Source organism: Gopherus flavomarginatus, chromosome 8 (genome assembly GCF_025201925.1).
Source record: "Gopherus flavomarginatus isolate rGopFla2 chromosome 8, rGopFla2.mat.asm, whole genome shotgun sequence".
Classification (NCBI taxonomy): Eukaryota; Metazoa; Chordata; order Testudines; family Testudinidae; genus Gopherus; species Gopherus flavomarginatus.
In genome coordinates, this window is record NC_066624.1 from 22,431,301 (window position 1) to 22,452,221 (window position 20,921).

Genomic DNA, 20,921 nt, shown 5'->3' on the forward strand with positions numbered 1-20,921 from the left:
TGTCTCGTGGGCAGCGCACACTTGCGTGTTCCCCCACCTGTGAAGCAGTACAGATCAGAGGCAGATCAGCCTAATCACAGCTTTTAATAAAGCTGTTCCTTTACGTGGTTTTTGGTGGCTTACACTCAGCTATTTTCTGAAATGGGCTTTCGCTATAGCAGGCAAAATTCAAGTTAAATAACGTTTTGCCTTTTCCAGCAGTCAGGACGTGCTGCCCGGAGGGATTATGGAATGTTCACCACTGGAAAGGTTCAAGGCTAGAACTACATACTCATTTATTAGCAGCCAAGACCTAATTTGCTGCTGGCATAACTCCACTGATTTCAATTACCTGAATGTTAGGAACTTAAGAATTGCCAGCCTGGATCAGATCAATGGTCCATCCGGTCTAGCACGCTATCTCTTGCCATGGTCAAAACCAGATACTTCAGAGGGAGGAGCAAGAATCCCAATAAAGGGCAGTTATGGAATAATCTGCCCATGGGAAAGTTTTCTTCCTAACAGTCTCAGGCAGAGGTTGGCTTATGCCCTGAAGCGTGATGATTTGTGTTCCTTCCCTCTGTATTTTCCTATCTAATAACAGGTTTCAGAGTAGCAGCCGTGTTAGTCTGTCATAAGCTTTTGTGGGCTACAGCCCATTCCATCGGATGTTCCATTCTATGCCTCCAATGAAGTGGGCTGTAGCCCACGAAAGCTTATGCTCAAACAAATGTGTTAGTCTCTAAGGTGCCACAAGTAATCCTGTTCTTCTTTCCTATCTAATGTAACTCAGAGAGTGGTGCTACATACATGTCTAATTATTTTTAGAATCATGCTAGGCTCTTGGCCTTAATAATATCATGGGGCTATGGATTTCATAGGTTAATTATGCATTGTGTCAAAAGCACAGAGGGATGGCCAAGATGGCCCACTGGAGGTTCCATACAATCTATTGGCTTTACAGTATCCATGCACCAACCGGCATGAAACATGTAAATGAACTGAAGAGTCAAAGTCAAATGCATTAAACAACAGGAAGAAAACTTGGTTGCTGCTTTAAGGGATCTATCTTTTCCAGGATCATTTTGTTTACAGGCACTATATTGCTTTGCACAGTTCTCTGCATTAGATCTGGGGAAACTATTCATAGTGAACAATGTATCTGAGGAATTCAGCCCTTATTTTATTTGAAAATTATCTGCACAGACGGATTTGTATTAGTTTATTTTATTCTTCCTTTCGTGTTCCCCTTTTCTCTGCTCTACACATCTGCCACCCCACTCGTTGCAGACAAAGAAGTGCTCACCTTGAAAATTGCTGGCTGGCTGTCGGACCACCAGTGATGAAGTCGCACTCATGAGAGAATGAATAGCTGGGACTACGAGACTACGAAAAGGCCACGAGATTCTGGTAATGCTGCTGCCATATAGAGTAATTAGGCAACAAAGCAACAGCATCACCATGTAGCCAAACACTCGACTACAGAGCTTTCTAAACAAGTGGAGGATTGTAATCCAAACAGTCTCCATAGTCCAGCAACATCTAGCTCCAGATCCATCTACCTACACTGACTTTCAAAGGATTCGTATCACCAGAGCTTCTGGTTCAAACCTCAGTTCTACTCGGAATCGTGCTATGTAACAATGGCATTTTCTTACTCCAAGTTGCATGTTCAGTCACATCTCTTGCCTTTAATGACTTTACTTTCTCCTGTGTTTTCCTTCTGTTAGCATGGCAGAGCAATCCAGCCTTTGGGAGAGTGAGCGGGATTCTGTTCTAGCTAGAATATTATTAACAGAATTGTTAACCAAGGTGCAACTTAAGAACCCAGCTTGAGTTTAAGCTCTCAAGCTGAGCTCACAGGGTTGACATACAATTTAACAAAAATCTTCCTTTTACTCAGAAACTGAGAAAAATTGATCTAAATACACAACCACAGAGTCTTACAATACTGCGTGTACAGGGTCACTTTGCCAGGGATTCACACTTCAGTTTTGTAAACTAATTAAAGGGGAATGTTACAAAACTCTATAGGAATCAAAATGTTTTCGAGGTTTGTCTTTATTTCAACAAAAACATTTTGGGTTTGGATCTAAAACCTTCCCCATAAGTGCTAGAAATCCAAATACAACAGCATCTTCTCAGTGAGTGAAAGGGAAACTGACAAAAACAAAATTAAACTGCTTAGTCTAGGATCCTGCTCAAACTGAGTGAAGCACAAGCAATAGACAAAACAGCTAAAAAGGAACTTCAGTAATAGAACTGGTCAGAAATTTTTCAACAAAGTGTTTTTTGTGGAAACCTTACTGGTTTTGAGCAAACTTTTATTAGGAAGGTTTCTCAGGTCTGAGGGAGACCCAGAGGCCCCAGAATAGCCAATAGCCCTCTGTTTAGGGTACTAATCTTGGATGTCAGAGATCCAAGTTTAAGTCCCTGTTCTGAATGAGGGCTATTAACTATTAAGAACATACATAAGAACAGCCATACTGGGTCAGACCAAAGTATCTAGCCCAGTATCCTGTCTTCCAACAGTGGCCAATGCCAGGTGCTTCAGAGGGAATGAACAGAACAGGTAATCATCCAGTGATCCTTTCCCTGTCACCCATTCCCAGCTTCTGGCAAACAGAAGCTAGGGGCACCAACCCTGCCCATCCTGACTAAATCTGGGGTGGGTCACTGTCTCGTGTTTTTTCACTCAAATTTTTTAAAGTTGTCATTTTCATTTCAATGTAGAACAAAAACAAATTTCAAAACCTTCAAATTTTTCACAGGACAGAATTCTTGTTTACCGGGCAGCCCTATTCTGTGTGCTAATTTATTGCCATTTAATAACCCATAGTGTAACATAGGCAAGGAATGTTAAAAAGCATGTGGCCTGATTATCCTCCCATGTACAGCAGTGTAAATCAGGAGTAACTCCACTGACATCACAGGAGTTGCATCAGTGTAAAACCAATAGGAGGGAAAGGACAGTTAGGCTCAGGGCTTTTAACCTGATACTGTCCCTTAAGCATTTTGGGGACAGCAGATGTAGCTATTTCCATCTAAACATGTATGAATCACTTGACTCCTGTCCAACACCATCTCCTAAAAGACAGAAATCCACACAAAAGATAATAGAGCTGATGAAAGGTCACTGAAGATGCACATCAAATGCCTATCAAATATAAACTAAGAACATTGGATGTTTCAAAATTCTAACCCAGTTTGCTGAGCATTCCACCTATGAAAACTGCACACCACTGCATTAGTTCTGCATTATATCCACTTGTGCCTTTAGACTGTAGGTGTTTGGATCTACTCTACCTGTAAAGCACTGAGTACCCATATGGTACCAAAATCAAGCCAAACATTGGCATCCATTTTCAGAATGGGATCCAGAATGAAATCTGAGATCAAGGCATCATTCTTCATCCTGGTTTATGCCAGTGGGAAAAACCTGCTAATGTACAATATTGGGAAGAAGCAGAAAACATGAGACTTGTCCGGGAAAGTGACGAGCACCTTCAATTCCCTTACAGCCTGATCCAGTATCCACTTGACTAAAGTCAGTTGAAAGTCTAACATGGACTTAATGGGAGTTGGATCAAACCCACAGGGAATTTGGTACCTAGCAAAGATTTATGGGCTTCCATTTTCATTTATCCAAATGCAGAATGCACATGGGCCCCATAATTATTTGTTCCGGCAAACAAACGGTAGGTAATTCATGAGAAAATGCTTGAAAATAATCAATCGACTAATCAACCAAAAATCACATGTTGGCTTTGGAGAAACCTTAAACGGATGTGACCTAGTTTATATTTTCCACCTGATTTCACATTTCTTTGGAATAAATTGATGTTTTTATGAAATAGATCAAAGACAAAACACTTCATTGCTTCCTTTTAGAAGCAGGCTTGGAAGGATTAGATTTTTATTGGCGAATGTCAGATTTCACCATACACATACAAACCAATGAAAAAATGTTTCCGTTGACAATAACTGAAATCTACAGACAGGCAAAGTAAGAAAAATGCTGCTTAGAACTGACTACAGTTTGACTTAAGAATATTTACTTTGTACGCTTTGACATTTGATGTTGACCACCCCATCCAGAAAAATCTTTTAAAAAAGCTTAAAAATAAACATCAATATTATCACCAAATATTTTTTAAGAAAAAATAAAAATTGAATTCTGCCAAGCCTACGTAGATGCCATTTTTCCTATTTAAATACCAACGGCTGCATCAGCATTTCAACTCAAAAACCAATGTTCAATGTTTTCATTTTTGAAAATATATAAATTCTGATGGGGGCTTATGAAAAGGGCTCCCAGAGAGTATTTTAATATAAAAAATATACCAGTTATTGGTATGCAGCATCAGTCATACAAAGTATGGCAAACCCTCATTCCAAGGCTGCACTACAGGAATTCCCGTGCAGGCAGAGGGGGAAACAAGGGATGCTGCCAGCAGTGGGGAAGAGAATAGGACAGAAATTTAGATGTGGCAAAAAAAACAAGTATGTTATTCTTCCAGACCAGTGATAGTGAGGGGTATGTGGAAAGAGCTAATATCTGGGGAAAGGAGGAAAGGGAAGTGAATGGGAGTAAGCACTGCAGTGAAATGGATAATGGAAGGAAGCAGCGATGGGATGGGAAGGAAAGTGTTACAAGTCTGATGGGGATGGAAGGTGAGTGTCAGTTGGATGCAGCAAACAGGAGACTTTTGAGGGTGAAAGAAAGAGAGTCTTGAGAACTGTTGTTCCAAAGAGCTCCCCTGGGATTAGCAGAGCACCCTTGAGAAACCAGACTCTTATGTGAAAGGCCCTTATCAAATGTGCTTGTGACTTGGGGAGTAATAACAGGAAGAAATTGTTTTGGCAGTACTTACTCTGTGTCATGTAAACTCAACCGTTGCTGCTGTGTAAAATCTCCTTGGAGAGGACTGGCACATGCACAGCTACCCTTCTCCCCTGCCCCAGAAGAATTATTCAGATTCCCTGTAGGGCCTGTTCCACACACACACATGCACTGGCTCAACTCAAGGTGTGATTTTAGATGGAGCACCTATGTGTGGGGACACTTTTATATCCGTTTAGACACAGCTTATGTCAGTTTAGCTCATGTTGGTAAAATTCAAAGTGTAAACTTAACCAGCATAAACCAGTTTTAAGCTGATATGAGAGTACCCACACCTAGGAGTTGCACTAATTTAACTAAACCGATTTCAGTGCTGCTTCTGTGTGTTGACAAACCCTAAGGCCATGGCTACACTGGCACTTTACAGCACTGCAACTTTCGCTCTCAGGGGTGTGAAAAAAACACCCCCGAGCGCTGCAAGATACAGTGCTGTAAAGCATCAGCGTAAACAGTGCCGCAGCGCTGGGAGCGCGGCTCCCAGCACTGCAAGCTACACCCGTAAAGGATGTGGAGTACATGCAGCGCTGTGAGAGCTCTCTCCCAGCGCTGGTGCTGCGACCACACTCGAAACTTGGCAGCGCTTTGAAGTGCAAGTGTAGCCGTACCCTAAGTAGCAAATTCATTTCCAACACAGATCAGGTCCTTGGAAGCTCTCGCTACTGGCTGCTAAAGGCAGCAGCCTCTTGCCACACAATTCATCTGTGCAAAGCTGGGAAGGGCCTGGTTGCCTGTGGCTTTCAAAGTGCAGCAAGAACACAGATTTTGGATACAGGGTTTGAGAAAGCTCTGGGAAATTCCACATTTAATGCTGCCCTGGCATGACACCAGTTGAACAATGTCATGCACGTAGCTTTCACACAGAATCATTACACCTGCCATGGTTGTCTGGTGCTTTCCTTAGTTTTGGACACCAGCCAAAAAATAAGAATCTCACAAGAAAGGATCTTGAGTGAGCCTGGGAAATCAGCACAGAGACCAAGACCCAGTTCCTGCAGAGAAGAACACAGCACCAGACCCACACTGAAGACATCAAACTCTTCTGCTTTTGCCAGTGCATAGGTAGGCAATGCCTCGAAAGCAACATAGGGTGCTGCTGACCGTGAGTCATTTTGATGAGGGAGAACATTTGGCATTTGTGCGGTACAGTTTTGGAATCAGAGTGCTGCAAACTTCAAATCCAGAGTCTTTCTATTCATAACCAAACAGTTAGAGCCTGAATCTTGGGAACTTATATAGACCCTTTCAAGAGAGGATCTCAAAGCATTTTGCTGTCTTTAATTTAGCTCCACAACACCCTGCAATGTGGATACTAACCCCATTTTACAGATATAGAAACTGAAGCACAGACAGTAATTGGGCCTTCAAGCAAATACAGTTAGGCAGCGGCAGAGCTGAAAGTGAAACCCAGGAGTCAAATGCTTTATGCTAACGGTCTGTAGAACCAGAGCGGGATACGTCCTAGAGATCCGCAGCATGGATCCAAGTGGCAAATTTGGCTCCAAATACTCATAAGCCTTGGAGACTCTCCCAAGGAACCTGAGCAACCCAAGTTTGTACTGAAAACTGAAACCAGGTGAGTCTCAGGAGGTTGGAGTTTCACTGAAAACATTCTGCACGTGCGGATCTACTTTAAACTGTCTTTGAAACCTGAATCAAAGCCCCAGATCCAAACACCTCTGAAGCTTCCAGGTTTGTTCAGAACTGCACCCAAATGTGGGCCCATCTCAAGTTTAAAGTACTTGACAAGCATCTCTTTACAATGCCAAAATATTTTTAGGTGCCAGCAAAACCTGAACCCTCGTCTCAAAAGCCTGCTCCAGACAATAGAACTGTTGTAATAATGGGCTCCACACAACTAGAATTTCCTGTAAAACAGAGCAGAAGAAACATGTCACTGTGGAAAATTACTAACAGAAGAAAGGCAGCAATGCACCAGAGCAGGGCGACCCCTCCCAGGCTCTTGGAGACATCAGTTCTACAGCCGTGGAAGTTAAGAGCAGAGGGGCTTTGTGCTGAAGCCTAGCCCAGGAAAACTGCTCTGGCTGATAGAAAGAGACACTATTCAGTCTGGAAACGGGTGTGGATAATTAATTACCACACTGAGTAGTTTGGAACATCTGGATATGGGTTTCTCTCACGGATATTCCACTATCTTACACAATCCTTGTAAAAACATTATGTTGGGAGTGGGAATGGGGGAAGAGGGGAAAGAGAGCAGCTTTTTATCCCATTAGAGCAGCCCATAATTTTGATTCCTCTATAGTTTCCCTGTCTCTGCCAACGGACATCTCAATCAGAATACTTGGGGCCAGATCCTGATCTCAGCTATTTGGTGTAAATCTGGAGTAACTCCATTGATTTCACCAGAGTAATAGAGATCAGAATCCAGGCCCCTACTGCACGGCAAGGATGCCCAACATACTACCCTTATTTTTAACATACAATAATCCCTCGACAATACAGGTCCAGGCACGTAATCAGGGCCAGAATTACACCTTACGCGCCCCTAGGCACAGTATCTTCAGCACCCCCTGCCTACAGCTGACCCTCATGTTGCACACAGTTTTACAGAGGTAAGGCTCCCCTAGATTGCTAGTGCCCTTAGGTAGGTGCCTACTGTGCCTAACTGGAAATCTGGCCTTGCATGTAATGTGCCAAATCATATGCAAATGATTGATGGTTGTTTTAATCTGAGCATAGCTCTTCAGCACTAGAAAGCCCAAAACACATATTGAACTCCTACATGATAACTGGAATATGGAACTGACTATAAGCAGAAAAGGGGAGCTGACCAAGCCAAGGGAAGGGGAAATAGCAAACAAATAGCTTCAAGGATGACAAACACATTCGATTTTTAAAGTTCTTTCGAGTTGATTAATGTAGGGGGTCACTAGTGACACAGGGAAGGACTTTATTTTAAAACTATGATTTTGATTTTGCCAACGTCCTGCTCAGAGCCCTGGGTTATGAAGAGCTCTCCCATCCAACCGCATTATTCTAATTAGAAAAAATCTGTGATAAGGGGCATGGAGCTGTGAACATAGCGTGGTGCAATTCTGGACTCCATGGCTGTCACCCTCTACTGTGCCTGTGGAACTCTAGACCTCAACGCCATCTCAAAACGTGACATTAATGAGAACTTTTCTCACTGCCTCCTGCCATGCCCTTATAGTATGGGCCTATCCATCTAGCTCAGATTTTATATGCTGCCTGCCATGGTGGTGTCCGAGTCTCACTGAGTGAATGAGATGAAAATTAAGACAGTCGGAAGCCTCATATGCATCCCACACCTATTCCCACCTCCAGCAGAAAAACTCCTTTTTCTTGATGTCCCTGCCAGGCCTTTATTACAGGATATGGTTGTTTTCATAATTCTGTCTCTCCTGTGCATGACTATCCAAGGTCATGTACGTCCACACTTCTGACTCTGCCTCAGAGTCATCTGATGTTTTGTGCTCTTACCTGTACGTAGGATCACCCCACACACGTCTCTACCTGCCATTCTGCATTCAGGGATTGATTGGGATGTTTCCGATTGAGTTAGCAGCCAAATGCTTAGACGCCTCCTCTTAGGTGTGGTCTTATAATACAAAGAGTCAGAGAAAGAAAAGACCCCTCAGGTCAGCCAGACCATTACCTTATCTCTCTAGCTATCCAGCCAGCCATCTTTTTTCTTAGCCATCTTCTATTCCTGAAGTATCCAAACACTGACTCTGCCAATGCAGAGGGAGCTTTCTAGTCTATTAATGCCTTTTTGGCTCTGCTTACAATATCTTACAGTAAATGTTTGTGCCTTTCATTTTTCCAAAATCCAGCTGACGTATTTCCTCCCCTCTCCCCCACCCGACAGAGGGGCAGAAACCATGCGACATACAGTATTGTTGTGCTACCAATTGTTGGTGTTCCCACACCAATGTCGGTTAAGAGGCATTCATCTGTCTACAAGTACCCAGGCCAGATTCTTTGATTACAGTTACAGGCAGCATCAGAGGGTTCTGCTCTTTTATCATGCTAATCACTTCCTGAGCAGTTACTCTCCACAGACTTGCAGAAACACCAAGAGGAACGTGGCTAGACAATCGGCTCCAAGACCTGAACTGGGCTTATCACCACCCCACACCATCGCAGAAGCCTTCTGAGTTCAGCTGAGAATTCCTGGATCCAGCCCAGCTGGCCAGTTTCAGTCACTTACTGAAAGATCCAGCAACTGACTTGCATGTACCTAGAAACCTTGAGTGTTTTCAAACCAGATCAAGACTGGCTGCTCCCAATTTATACTGATGCATTAGGAGAAAAAAACTTCCAAAAAACAGAGAGATTGATCACTGAGAAGCCATGTTATCTAAGTGGTTTGAATAGGAGAAATAGGTTTTAAGCAGAGCTCTGCCACTAATTCACTGTGCAACCTGAGCCACCTACTTAGCTGCTCTCTGCCTCAGTTTCCCTATCAGTGAACAGGGGATAATGATACCATCTCTGAGCAGTGCTTTGAACAGAGAGGCTACACAATTGCCAATTATTACCTATGGGTGTAAGGTTCAGTCCTGTAGGATAGTGATGTTGTTTCTAACAGTGCTAGGGAGACTCCAGACTCTAGACTGAGTCATCCACAACCAGCTAATACAGATGGTAACCTATGTCTATGCTAGATGCAAACTCATGTTCAAAAAAACCACAACCTAGTTCCCTAGTCTAAACAGGGCCTCTGTGTTTGGACCAGGAATAAAGGAGTGAGGAGACAAACACGATTCTTAACAGGGAGGGTGCGTGGCTGGGCCAAACTTGCTGGCTGATACCCCAAATCTGAGAAACACAAACAGACAATGGTTTCCCATTGCCTGTGCTCCGGGGACTCCTGTGCTTCTCAGTCTCAGGAGGTTCATGCACAGGGTAAGCTAGCTCCAACCACATTCTTAATGGGGAGAGACTTTGCAGCTCTCACTGATTCTTTGGGGTTCATGTGGGCTTCAGGCTTGACAAAAGGAGCTACCCAGCAGCAGCCTGCTCTGCATGGCAGTCAGCTCCAGAATCTATGGCCTCAAAGCAGACCTTGACCCCTTCCCATACAAGAAACAACCAAGGCTTCCTCTTAAAGGGACAGTACATTATACAATACTAGCATTACAATGTGTGTGTCTGTGTGCACCTGCTACTTAATTACACACCATTTCAGCAAGTCCCTGGTTTATTGCTGCTCAATTTGATAAAGACCTGATCCTGCAGCTCGTCCTCATGTGAGCAGACCTATATTCATGTGACTGCACCCACAAAAATGTGCATGCCCCTACCACTCCCACAGATCCACACGTCAGTTAGACCCGTCTTTGACCCCAACAGCCAAATGAATAAGAAATCCTACAGAGCAAAACTAAAAGTCAACAGCATTTAAAAACCGAAACACAGCTGGTGGTGTGCCATGCAAGTTCAAATCCCAGACTGGTCTCTCTCTGCTTGAGTGGGCAGGGATCTGGTGAGTGAAGGGTTAAATGACACAACTCAGATGAGTAAGGGCAACATGACTAGCCTTATATAGGTCAATCCCAAGCCAAAGTCTAGTGGTACCCTATTGTAACACCAGGCAAAGGATTGGTGTTTGAGTCTAATCTTCGATCCCTTCCTCATTTGGGCTAGAAGGAGCTGGAAGAATTACAAGAACACAGTGTTCATCCCTGAAGGACCAGTGTGGTCCCCTCTAGCCTACACTCAGAGCAGTACGATGATGGGAGTCATGTCCAGCCCTCACTGGGGGCCGAGAGGTTCACAACAAGGGAGGCTCCAGAGTAGGAAGGAAATTGGGGCTGGTGGAAGGATTTCAGAGGACAAATCCCACAAAGGAGACACAACCTTGATGCCATTTGCCGAATGCCACTGGAGTGTTTCATTAACCTGTCATTTCTGGCGTGGATCAGGAGGAGCAAAGGCAGAGGTTCGCGGGATGCAGCTCAAAGAGAGGAATTTTTGCCTGAATTGGCAGGAGATCTGTACAGACTGTGTGTGTGTAGCTTGCACCATCTCTTTTTTTGGTGGGATAACAGGAAGAAAAAAAAATGATCTGAGAAAACTTTGTAGCAGTACGTGAAGATATGAGAACCAAACCTAGGTCAAAGCAGTTGTTCACCAGCAGGCATCTAGGAAACGTGTTTTAAATGGCATCATAAAAAATAAATATGCCACTCAGTTCCTCTTTCATTTTAATGGACAGAGGGGGAACAATAAAGAGTGACGAGGATGGTAGCTGGAGTCTGTTGTATCCACTGGGGCAGCGCCTTCCGATCAGAAAGCTCCAGACAGCACCCTTCCCTGGACCATGACTTGAGCTCTGAGCGGGACAGTTCCCCACCCTACAAGTGAAAAGTAATTTTGTTATACAGCTTGTGCATTTGCAGACCTTGCCCAAGCAGAAAACTACAGATATTGTTTGCAGAGAAGCATGGTGGGTTTCAGACATGGATCAATGCCTATTAATTATCAAGCTGAGACCAACAAAGTTGTTTCACGTGCCACGGACATGCTTTGCAATGTTTGTAAAAATGTCACCCTATGGCATTAATAACTGGAGTTTATGGGTCATAAAAAAGGAGCAAACCTGCAGTGAATCTGTCAATTAAAAGAAAATTAAAGGTCTTCTCTAACAAAATTGTGTCCAAAATGTCAGCGACGAGCAGAAAAATAAACCTCTGTTCTTCCGACTGTAATTCAGCAACAAGAATTCAAGGGCCAGGTTTTTAAAAGGAGGGTCAAAAATGCCTACACCCCTACTACGCCCACAGATCCAGACATCTGCTGGACCCATCTTTAACCTCCGAAGTTCTGACAAATAAGCCAAACCCTCAAGAGCAAAACTAAAAGCCTACAGCATTTAAAAACTGAAACACAGCTGGCCATGTGCCACCATGTTGGAGACACGAGTTCAAATCCCAGACTGGGTCACTCGCAGCTTGAGTTGGCAGGGATCTGGTGAGTGGGGGAGGTCACTGTGGAAGCAGCACAGTTAGTTCCCACGGGGCAATAACAACCATGCAGCTGGCTGACCAGGAGCAGTATTAACCGATTCAATGTCAAGGTCATGTTCTGCATTCACCCTATGCCAAAGTAAAGAAAATTAAAATGCAATTATCCACCTCACGTGCACGCTTTCCATTAAGAAAAAACAAAGAATGCATGCTACCAATTTCTCAATGGCACTGGAACTTTAAAGAAGACTCTTGGAATAAGTAATTATTAAACAGTTAAATGGGAGAACTTGGGCTCTAGGAAAGAGTGAGACTGATCAAAAAAACAATGGATCCAGTTTTAGAAGGTGCTGAGCTCCCCAATCCCATTGAAATCAACAGGAGTTTGAGGACATTCAGTGCTCAGACACTCTGAATGCAAAAAATTATGCAAAAAAAGATAGTTTGTTTTTGTTTCAAAGCGCACTCAGTTTTTGTTATTTTTGGATTTTTTTTTCATTTATTGATTTTCATTTTTCCTTCTTTTCTTTTCCTCTTTCTATTTTTCATTTTTTTGTTTTTGTTTCTTTTGTAATCGTTTTTGAAAATAACTGTGGAAAGAGGAAAAAAGGAACAAAATAAAAGGGAAATAGGAAAGGAGGGGGGAAATCACTACATGAAAAATTGTAAAAAAAGTATCAAAAAAAGGTTGGGAAAGATTTCAAAAATGGACAATCTTTGGTGAACATTTTCAATTTTGAATAAAGAGCCATTTTGCCACCAAAAAACCTGTTTGTTCAAAACATTTTGACCAGCCTTGTACCATACAGGATAAAACACTATATAGGCTGAAGAAACTTATGAAGAGGAGACATGCAGATCTGAAAGAATGGTTTGAACCTGGAAAAATAGCTAAGTCTCCCACCCACTTAGCTACATATTCCCCAGTCCATCTTGATGGATAACATGGCCTATGTAATGCTGCCAAGGCGGTTAAACCCCACAGCAATCAGCTGAACAAGTTCATCTTCAGTTTGCACAGCCAGTCTGTGAAATGCTGGCCCCACTGGAATCAATGGCGACTTCAATGGGGCTGGAGTTTCACCTAGTGTTTTCAATTTTTCAGCACTTCATTGCACAATTTTCATGCTTGAGACAATGCAGTCTTTCTATCTGCTTTGTTTGCCAGTGCATGCGCGCACACACTTTTCTTTTCTTTTCTTTTTTTTTTTTTTTTGACAGCTGCACCTGCTTCTTCTTTTCCCATCTGCTCCCTGGATTCTAAAAGGGAGAATTCCACCGTTACATTGGCCTGAATGAGAACCATCAACAACCCCTTCATTCAATGTGCATGCTACAATTACAGCAGACTGGTGCTCTTGCTGTAGGACTTCAACCAAGGTCTTTCTTCCAATAAACCATGCCTGGCACATGAGCAAAATAACCAAAAGAGATGAGCTAGGACAACATTTCTTAAAATCTATTCACCCACCAGGGGATGCACTGCATGCAAACTTGCTAATCAACAGAGCTGCCATCCTCAGCCCAGCTAGCAATAAGTAACAAAGCTAGGCTTTGGAATGCAACAACCTCAACAAACACAGAAGCCGGGGGCCTGATTCTGCCCTCGGTTACACGCATGACATTCCACCTGTGTCAATGAAGACACAAGGATTTGAGCCATTGTCTTAGGCCATGATAGAACCACAGAAGTGTGGTCAAGAGACTTCTCTGCTCAGATAATTAATTGCTCTACCAGAATTGCTCCTCACAGTATATTCTCCATGGCCTTAACTAAAAAGATATCTGTCTATTTCAAAGATGCACAGATCTCACTTGAGAGTACATTTTCCTGACATTCGGTCTAAATTCACATATTGGGTTGAACAATATGTAGATTTTTAGCACATCCTACTGCAATAAGGAGACAGGCTGAGGACAGCAGAAAGGCTGCATTCTGGCCTTAATCTAGTCAGTTGTCTGATTACAGGCCAAATCCTGCTCTTACAAGCATTCCCACAGATTTCAACCAGATTCCTGGTGTGAGCAGGGACTGCAGAATCAGGCCCTCAGAGAGTCTCCAGTCAGACTATCCCATAATCAGACACTGGTTAGGATATTTTCATTGAGATAAAATTGGCCCTTTTTCTCTTCTCTCCATTTCCCCACAACCAATCGCTCAAGATATCATGGAGGGAGTGACTGGCATTCCATGAATACTTGATTTAAACAGTTACAGCAAGTTTAGACCTAGTTCACCATATCAAGCGTTCAGATTTTAATAGCCTGTAATCAGCACAGCCTTTCAGATCTGTGTAGCATTAATATTCCTATGGTAGACCAACCTTGTTTAAAAATAGCAACTTTCTGATTTTCTTGCAAACAGCAGTAACTAAATCGGGGGGGCAGGCAAGAGGGAATCAGTCTGTCATTATCAGAGAGAAAATGTGAAGCATCATCTTAAAAAAAACCACTCCCCCTAGTTATTGTATTATATTATTTTTATATTTTGAAATATTATTCCTAATAAATGTTAATGTATAACCTACAGCATAAGCAAAGGCAGATATCTGAACATACAATCTAACAGGAACCTATGAGTCTGATCTTGTAAACATTACTCACATGAGTAAATCTAACTTGTGCAAGTTTAAGTTTTCCTGTTGGTTTTATTGGGACTACTCACATGAGAAAGGGCTGCAGCACTGAGACCTCAAGAAAAAGTCCAAAGCCCATGAAAGCCGATGGAAATATTCCCCTTGACTTCAATGGGCTCTGGATTAGACCCTCAGTAAGTAAAATACAAGGCCTGATTCTAATGCTATTTACACCAGCCACCTCACTGAAGTCAGTAGAGTTATCCAAACGTAAGCTCAGAATGAGGTCAGAATCTGGCCCAGTCTAGGAAGTATCTTTTTTCTTTAAACTCGTTATTCTCTCCCATAATTAGTGTGCAAGGATTTCTTTATATTACTTTATGCTATATGGTTTGTGGCAAATCATACATGGACTTTGCTCAGTTTGGGTCCTCTGACAATTGGAATTCAAGATACATTTGACTGTAACGCCTAGAAAGTGTATACGTTTAAAAAGACCTTTTTCTCTTGCAGGTATTTGCTCAAGAGAGTGGCATAATGTATTATGTATAATCTGTTGGAGTGCAAAGGAAATCATTTCATTTACAAAGCTGGTTCCTTTAATGTTACAGAATTTTTGATCCATATCTGTGTATAGCCACAATGAACGAGTCTGAATCCACAACCTTCACAAACCCATTTCTTATGGGGTTACTCAGGTGAGTAAAGTCTGCTGGGGTGAGTAAGGACTGTGGCACAGGGCCCCTTCATGCGAGTGTGTGTGGCTGTCCCGCTGATGGTTTAAACTCCCTTTTAAGCGTCATACGATCACTTTCACATCTTCCCATGTGTGCAAGGTCTATTAACCATGCCCCTGAAAACAGATTTCTATTGACCCCCTAATCTCTTAAAAAGGAAAAGGAGGAGAGAGAATCCGTCCTGCTTAAAGCAAAAGGCAGCTGGTTCATAACCCGCCGCCACCCTCACCCTTTCCCCTGTCTGCCTGGAGCTCAGGCAAAAAGCCACTGCGCTTCACACACTTCAAACTCACCCCCAGCCCAGCACCGCACGGACCTGGCTCTGACCCCAGCGTGGCTGGGCAGATCCTTGTTCCTTTCAAGTCCAGGACAGTCCTGGGTGACCCAGACCTCGCTGGAGGTCCCCCGGGGCTGGATTGGGGGTCTGATCCGGAGCCCTCTGCAGCTAGGGAAGGGGGAAAGGAAAGTCGAGAGGGACCCACTGCCTGGTTTTCGCCCCTTTGCATTATCCAAGCGCCGAAATCAAGGCGTCCGGAGCGGTTGCACGAGCTGCGTCCATTCATTTGCAAAGACCCGGACAAGGAGAAGAAGTTGTGCGAGTCTGTCACGTCCAGGGCTGGGCCGTGTACAGGCAAGGAGAGAAAGGGGAGAATTACCTTGTCGCTGGCAGAGCTCCCCCGCACGCTGCCCCGGCAGGACCAGCGGAGGTTGTCAAACACACAGGGACCGCGGCCGGCGCCTGGCGGCTTCTCATCCCACAACAACCGCCGCACGAGTTCCTTCCAATTGCTGCCTCCCAGCCTCCTTGCTGGTGCTCCAGGTTTCCTCTTCTCCCGAGCCTTCCTGCCCTCTGATCCCAGCCAGCCTCCCGCAAAGGTCACTTTCGGGAGTTGGACTCCACGTAGGGAAACGCAGGAAAAGTTTCTTTAAACTAGAAAACAAGGAAGCAGCCTCCTAGATCCAGTAGTTGGCGTTTCCCAAAAGATGGCTCACACTTTTCCAGGCAAAACACACACAACACACACACACACACACACACACACACCTTTTGCAGGCTGCAATCTGTTGGAAGATGCAGAAGGGACAGCAAAGGGAGAGGGGAGGGGTCTGAAGTTCAGGTGGTTCTTGCTGAAGACAAACCAGGGCAGTCTACAGCGCATCCAACAATAAAATAAAATATATTTCAAAAAAAGCCACTTCAGCAGTGATCCTTCTGCATGTTCAGAGGTCACGATCCAGTTATGTCTTGCCTGTTGTATGTATGTGTGTGTCTCAGCAGCTGCCAAGCCAGGACTCTAGGCTGCTTCCTCCACACGCAGGCTTTTGTAGCCACGCTTCTACATGTAACACGGGGCATGTCATCTAGCTAATTACTAAACTCCTCAGAGAAAATAGCAACTTGCTGTCAAGAAAGAAACTTCCTGCCACTGAAAGGGGAAGCCTCTCAACAACAACAAGAGTTTCTCTTTAACTCTTGTTTTGATCCCAATATGCAAGGAAAAGTTTGAAGGAGATTGACTGCCCTGTTCAGGGTCAAACTCTTCTTGGTGACTTCGGAAAGCTGCAAAATATTTCCCGGTGATCAAAACCAATCAAAAGAAATGCTGAGACTTCTTCATCCATTCTCTCTCTTTGAAAAGTTTTTCTATTTGGAAAAGGTCTAGCAACCATTCATTTGCAATGAGCACTGTTATACCCATCCTCTTCTTTGCATCTCCAGAGCATCATTCATCCAACCACGTCAAAGTACTTTACAAAGCTGAGTCAGTGCCTTTATGACCCATTTGTAAAATGGAGAAACTGAGTCAAGGGAAGATTAAATGATTCATCCACAGTAAATCAGCAGCCAAGCCAGCAATGGAGCTCAAGTCTCCTGACTCCCAGCCCATTGCTTTGGACACTACACAAAGTACAGAAGTACAAGAATTACAGCTAAAAATCCAGTGAATGGTGCCAAATTCATACCCAGCACAATAAATTTAAACTATTCTATTCTATTCCACAATGTACAATTGCTAAATTCAAACCTGGTGTAGCCAGGCACACTTCCACTGACTTCTGTGGCATGGCATCCACTCACCCCAACATCACAATACTTACCCATGCAAGCAGTCCCAATGAAATCAATGGGACTGCTCTGATTTTTCACTGATTCATCAAACTGTTTTGGTTTCAAGGATTCTCCCACCTTGAAAAGTTTCAAAATTGTCAAAATATCCTGGTTCAACTTTTCCACAAGGAAACATTTCAGGTTTTTGATTCAAAATGACTTTTCATTTTGAAATGTTAATAAATTTAGACTAAAAAATATTTAAAAGACAAATTTCAAAATTAAAATAAACAAAACATATTGTGTGACCTGAGCAGATTTTTTTAAAATTATGATTATTATTCACAAAAAAATTCAAGATTTAAACTTTTTTCCTCATTCAGGCCAGGAAAATGTTTTGAAATCTCAAAAAAATTCACAATATGGGAATACTATTTCTGACTCAGCTCTCAGCACAAGTCTCAATTCAGCGCAGTTTCTTACTGTCCATCCTACCTCTCCTATCTCCCTTGTCAGACTACACATTATTGTGTTTTTGTCAAAATAAAATTTTTGCCCACAATGAGGAAAGTCTCTGTGGGTTGCAACTGAAAAGAAGAGTGGTTTCACATGCTGCTTTTACCTACCCTCATGTTGGAGTGCGTTTGTCCTGATAAATAAGTGATCTGATGGGAGAGCGCAGAAATAACTACTATTTCTATTTCAAAAAAACATCTCCAAGGTTTAATAAGTGAAGATAATAATAATAAATAATAATAATAATAATAATAATAATAAGGGGTGGGGGACAAAGCATTATTTAGGCAAGAGTTGGTGATTGTCATTGTTGCTTTTTTGTTTCATTTAATTGTTGTTTTAAATTATATTATTAATGTGTTTTATAGGAAGAGGCAGGTGAATGCCATAGAAATAAAATGTATTAGTGTTATTAAGATAATCATGATTCATGATAATCTGAGATTCTGTGATTTGATGAAATTCTGAGCGTCTCCTCAATTACTCCATAAAGTCTTTTGGATTTTCCATCCTGCTTTTTATTTTTTTTCTGGTGCACTGAATTTAAAGTGTTTTATTTGGCTATTTGCTGCACATGGAGTGCTAGGGCCCTGTCCTGATCTCTTACATCATCACCATTCCTGGCATAAGAAGGATTATTCTGAGCCAAAAATGAGCCATAAATGCTACAAGTGCTTATCCATTTATAAATTTCCAGTCTTGCTTCAGTATTTACACTGCTAAGCACCATTCAAACATGGCTTGATTACATTGAGGCCATTACCATTCATCAGCATGGGAGACCATAACAGAGCTCAGGGAGCGTAGCTATTTAACTTTCTAACCCCAGAAACGTATCAAAATCTAGGAGAGTGCGAGGTAGTTCCAGAAAAGGAGCTGAGTGTTTGAAACTGTGCATGCAGTCAAACTTTTAGAGGGGTGAAAGGTGCGTGATATCACATAGGAATCATGACATTTGTTGTCAGGGATAGATGACAGCTCATTTATCTATATTCATTGTGGGGAAAAATCCATTCTTGAATGAATGGCTGAATGGGAATGACTGACTGCAATGGGGACATGCCATGGCAGATGCTGTACCAACTTCCTCACATACACTTCAACTCTGACTCGCAAAAAGCCTCCTGTTCCAGTTCTAAGGCTTCAAATGCTCTGGCACTGCACCTCAGTTGGGATCTGGAGCAACCGAGTTACTCCTGCCACACATCCCACCATCAGCACAGCTCGGCCAGGGAATCACACTCCCAATCTCTGGCACTCCTTGTCATCCCAGTCCTGAGCCTTTCTTTCATGGAGGTCTTCAATAAACTTCATTCCTGCCTTGCATTACCTTACAACAAACGCTTCTACTCCTGGCCTCCTCTCCTCTGTAGCTCTGGCCATTGGCTTTCAGTCCTGCTGTTTCATCACAAAATTGGCCTAGCAGTTACTACTTATGGTCCTCCAATTCAGCCACTGAAGTCAATGGGACTTATGCGCCTTCTTAACTACCTTCTTTAATCAGGGCCATTAATAATAATAATAGCATTTAGCACGTAACATCTTCAAAGTACTTTACAGAAATCACCTGCTTAAAATGTTTCCATTACTTCAGCAGGGATCATCTTGTCTTTCATCACACAGACCCATTCTGGAAGCACTAACTCAGACAGAATTGGCTAGGGACCAGTGTTTTCCCATTAGCTTTTGGTGCTTCCAGCCAGGTGGTGCCAGCTGCAGATCACAGGAGCTACGCCCTCAGATCACTTCTTCCTGAGGCAGTGCTCCTCCTCCCCTTTGCCAAGGCAGTCTCGGGCTGCTTCTGTGCTTCATTCTCCCTGGCAGGCTGGATTCCTGCTCCTGGCAGATGGATTCCTCCCCAAATCTCCCCACATGCTAGTACAACAACAATACGCATGGCTGGCTGATTTCTGTTGCTGGTGTTTGGAAAGGCTCAGAGATGGCTCCTGAGGCTTAATGCCTTGCAAAAAGTTGCACCCTCAGCAAAATAACATTGCATGACCTCAGCCTTCATTTGCACAAACATGCAAGGGTTTAGGGCCCAATACTTCCCTCACCAAAAAGTGCTATACAATGTAGTAAGGGTGAAATCCATAAGGTTATTAACATGAGTCAGGGTTTGCAGGACAAGGGGGCTAAAGGGCCAGGTCCTGCTCCAACTAAAGCCAATGGCAAAATTTTCATTGAATTCAATGCAAGCAGAAAATCTAAAGTCATCTTATTTCTTTTCTTAATTATCTGCTGGGGTAACCAGGTTCCCCAACCCCACCGCATTGCTGAGCATTCTAAAACTGTCAAGATTTCACAGTTTCATTTCAGTAAAACAAAACCACCACTTTGGATTTGGTGCAATCTCTTTCTACACCAGTCTTCATATTGTCCCAGTGATGCCACCAGTAAAATCTGTGCTGCAGAGTAAATATGTTGGGCCTGATTACAGCTATATTGGTAAGAATTAGGTGTAATGTTATTTAATGATAATTCCTCTCTCTTTTCATCAGTAGATCTCAAATTGCTTTAAGAAAAGAGGTATCATTATACCCATTTTACAGGCAGGGAAACTGAGTCACAGACAGCTGAAGTGACTTGCCCAAAGTCACCCAGACAGAGGTGGGAACAGAACACAGAGGCTCAGTCCTCTGCTCTATTCAGTAGGCCACATGACCTCTCTTAAAGCTAATAGGTTTACTTGGGGGAATAATGTAAGTGGGATTTGGCCTAATATCTCTCTGTAAATAAAATGAGATAGAAAACATATTTTTCCTCATTGTGTCTTTAAAGGTAGTACTTTATTTACTTGAATAAATGAGATATGACCCTGAGAGCAACAGGATTTTGACTCTTTACAAAGAACTGCTTTAAGGTCACTGCATAGACCCAATAGAATGGCAGATGATCTGTGACAACGTGCTCACTGGGAGGGGAAGAGAGGAATTTGCTCTCCTCTTGCAAGATGACATCTTTCTCCAGAGACATCTTTAGCTCTGCAATCTCATATACATGCTGCACAGTCATTTAAGAAAGAACACAGTCTGGTGAAAAACTGTATATTCCTAAAAAGTAATTTTCCTTATGTGTGTTATGAATACTACCTTGGATTATTAAACCTGAAAGAAATTTTAATATCTAACTTGCTTTCACTAATTAAGTTGTTTACACTTTGGGTTTCTCACAAATGAAAATACATCACCTTGATTTGACCTAAGA

General features: G+C 42.8%; 1 protein-coding gene across 1 annotated transcript in view; it reads right to left on the reverse strand.

Moving 5' to 3' along the window:
- Window positions 1–16,108, reverse strand: part of ARHGEF9 (Cdc42 guanine nucleotide exchange factor 9) — a 317,600-nt gene extending 301,492 nt beyond the window's left edge. The window contains exon 1 of the mRNA XM_050964604.1: window positions 15,805–16,108. The gene's annotated coding sequence lies outside the window, so the exon portion shown is untranslated. The remainder of the gene's footprint in view (window positions 1–15,804) is intronic.
- Between the last annotated feature and the right edge of the window lie 4,813 nt (window positions 16,109–20,921).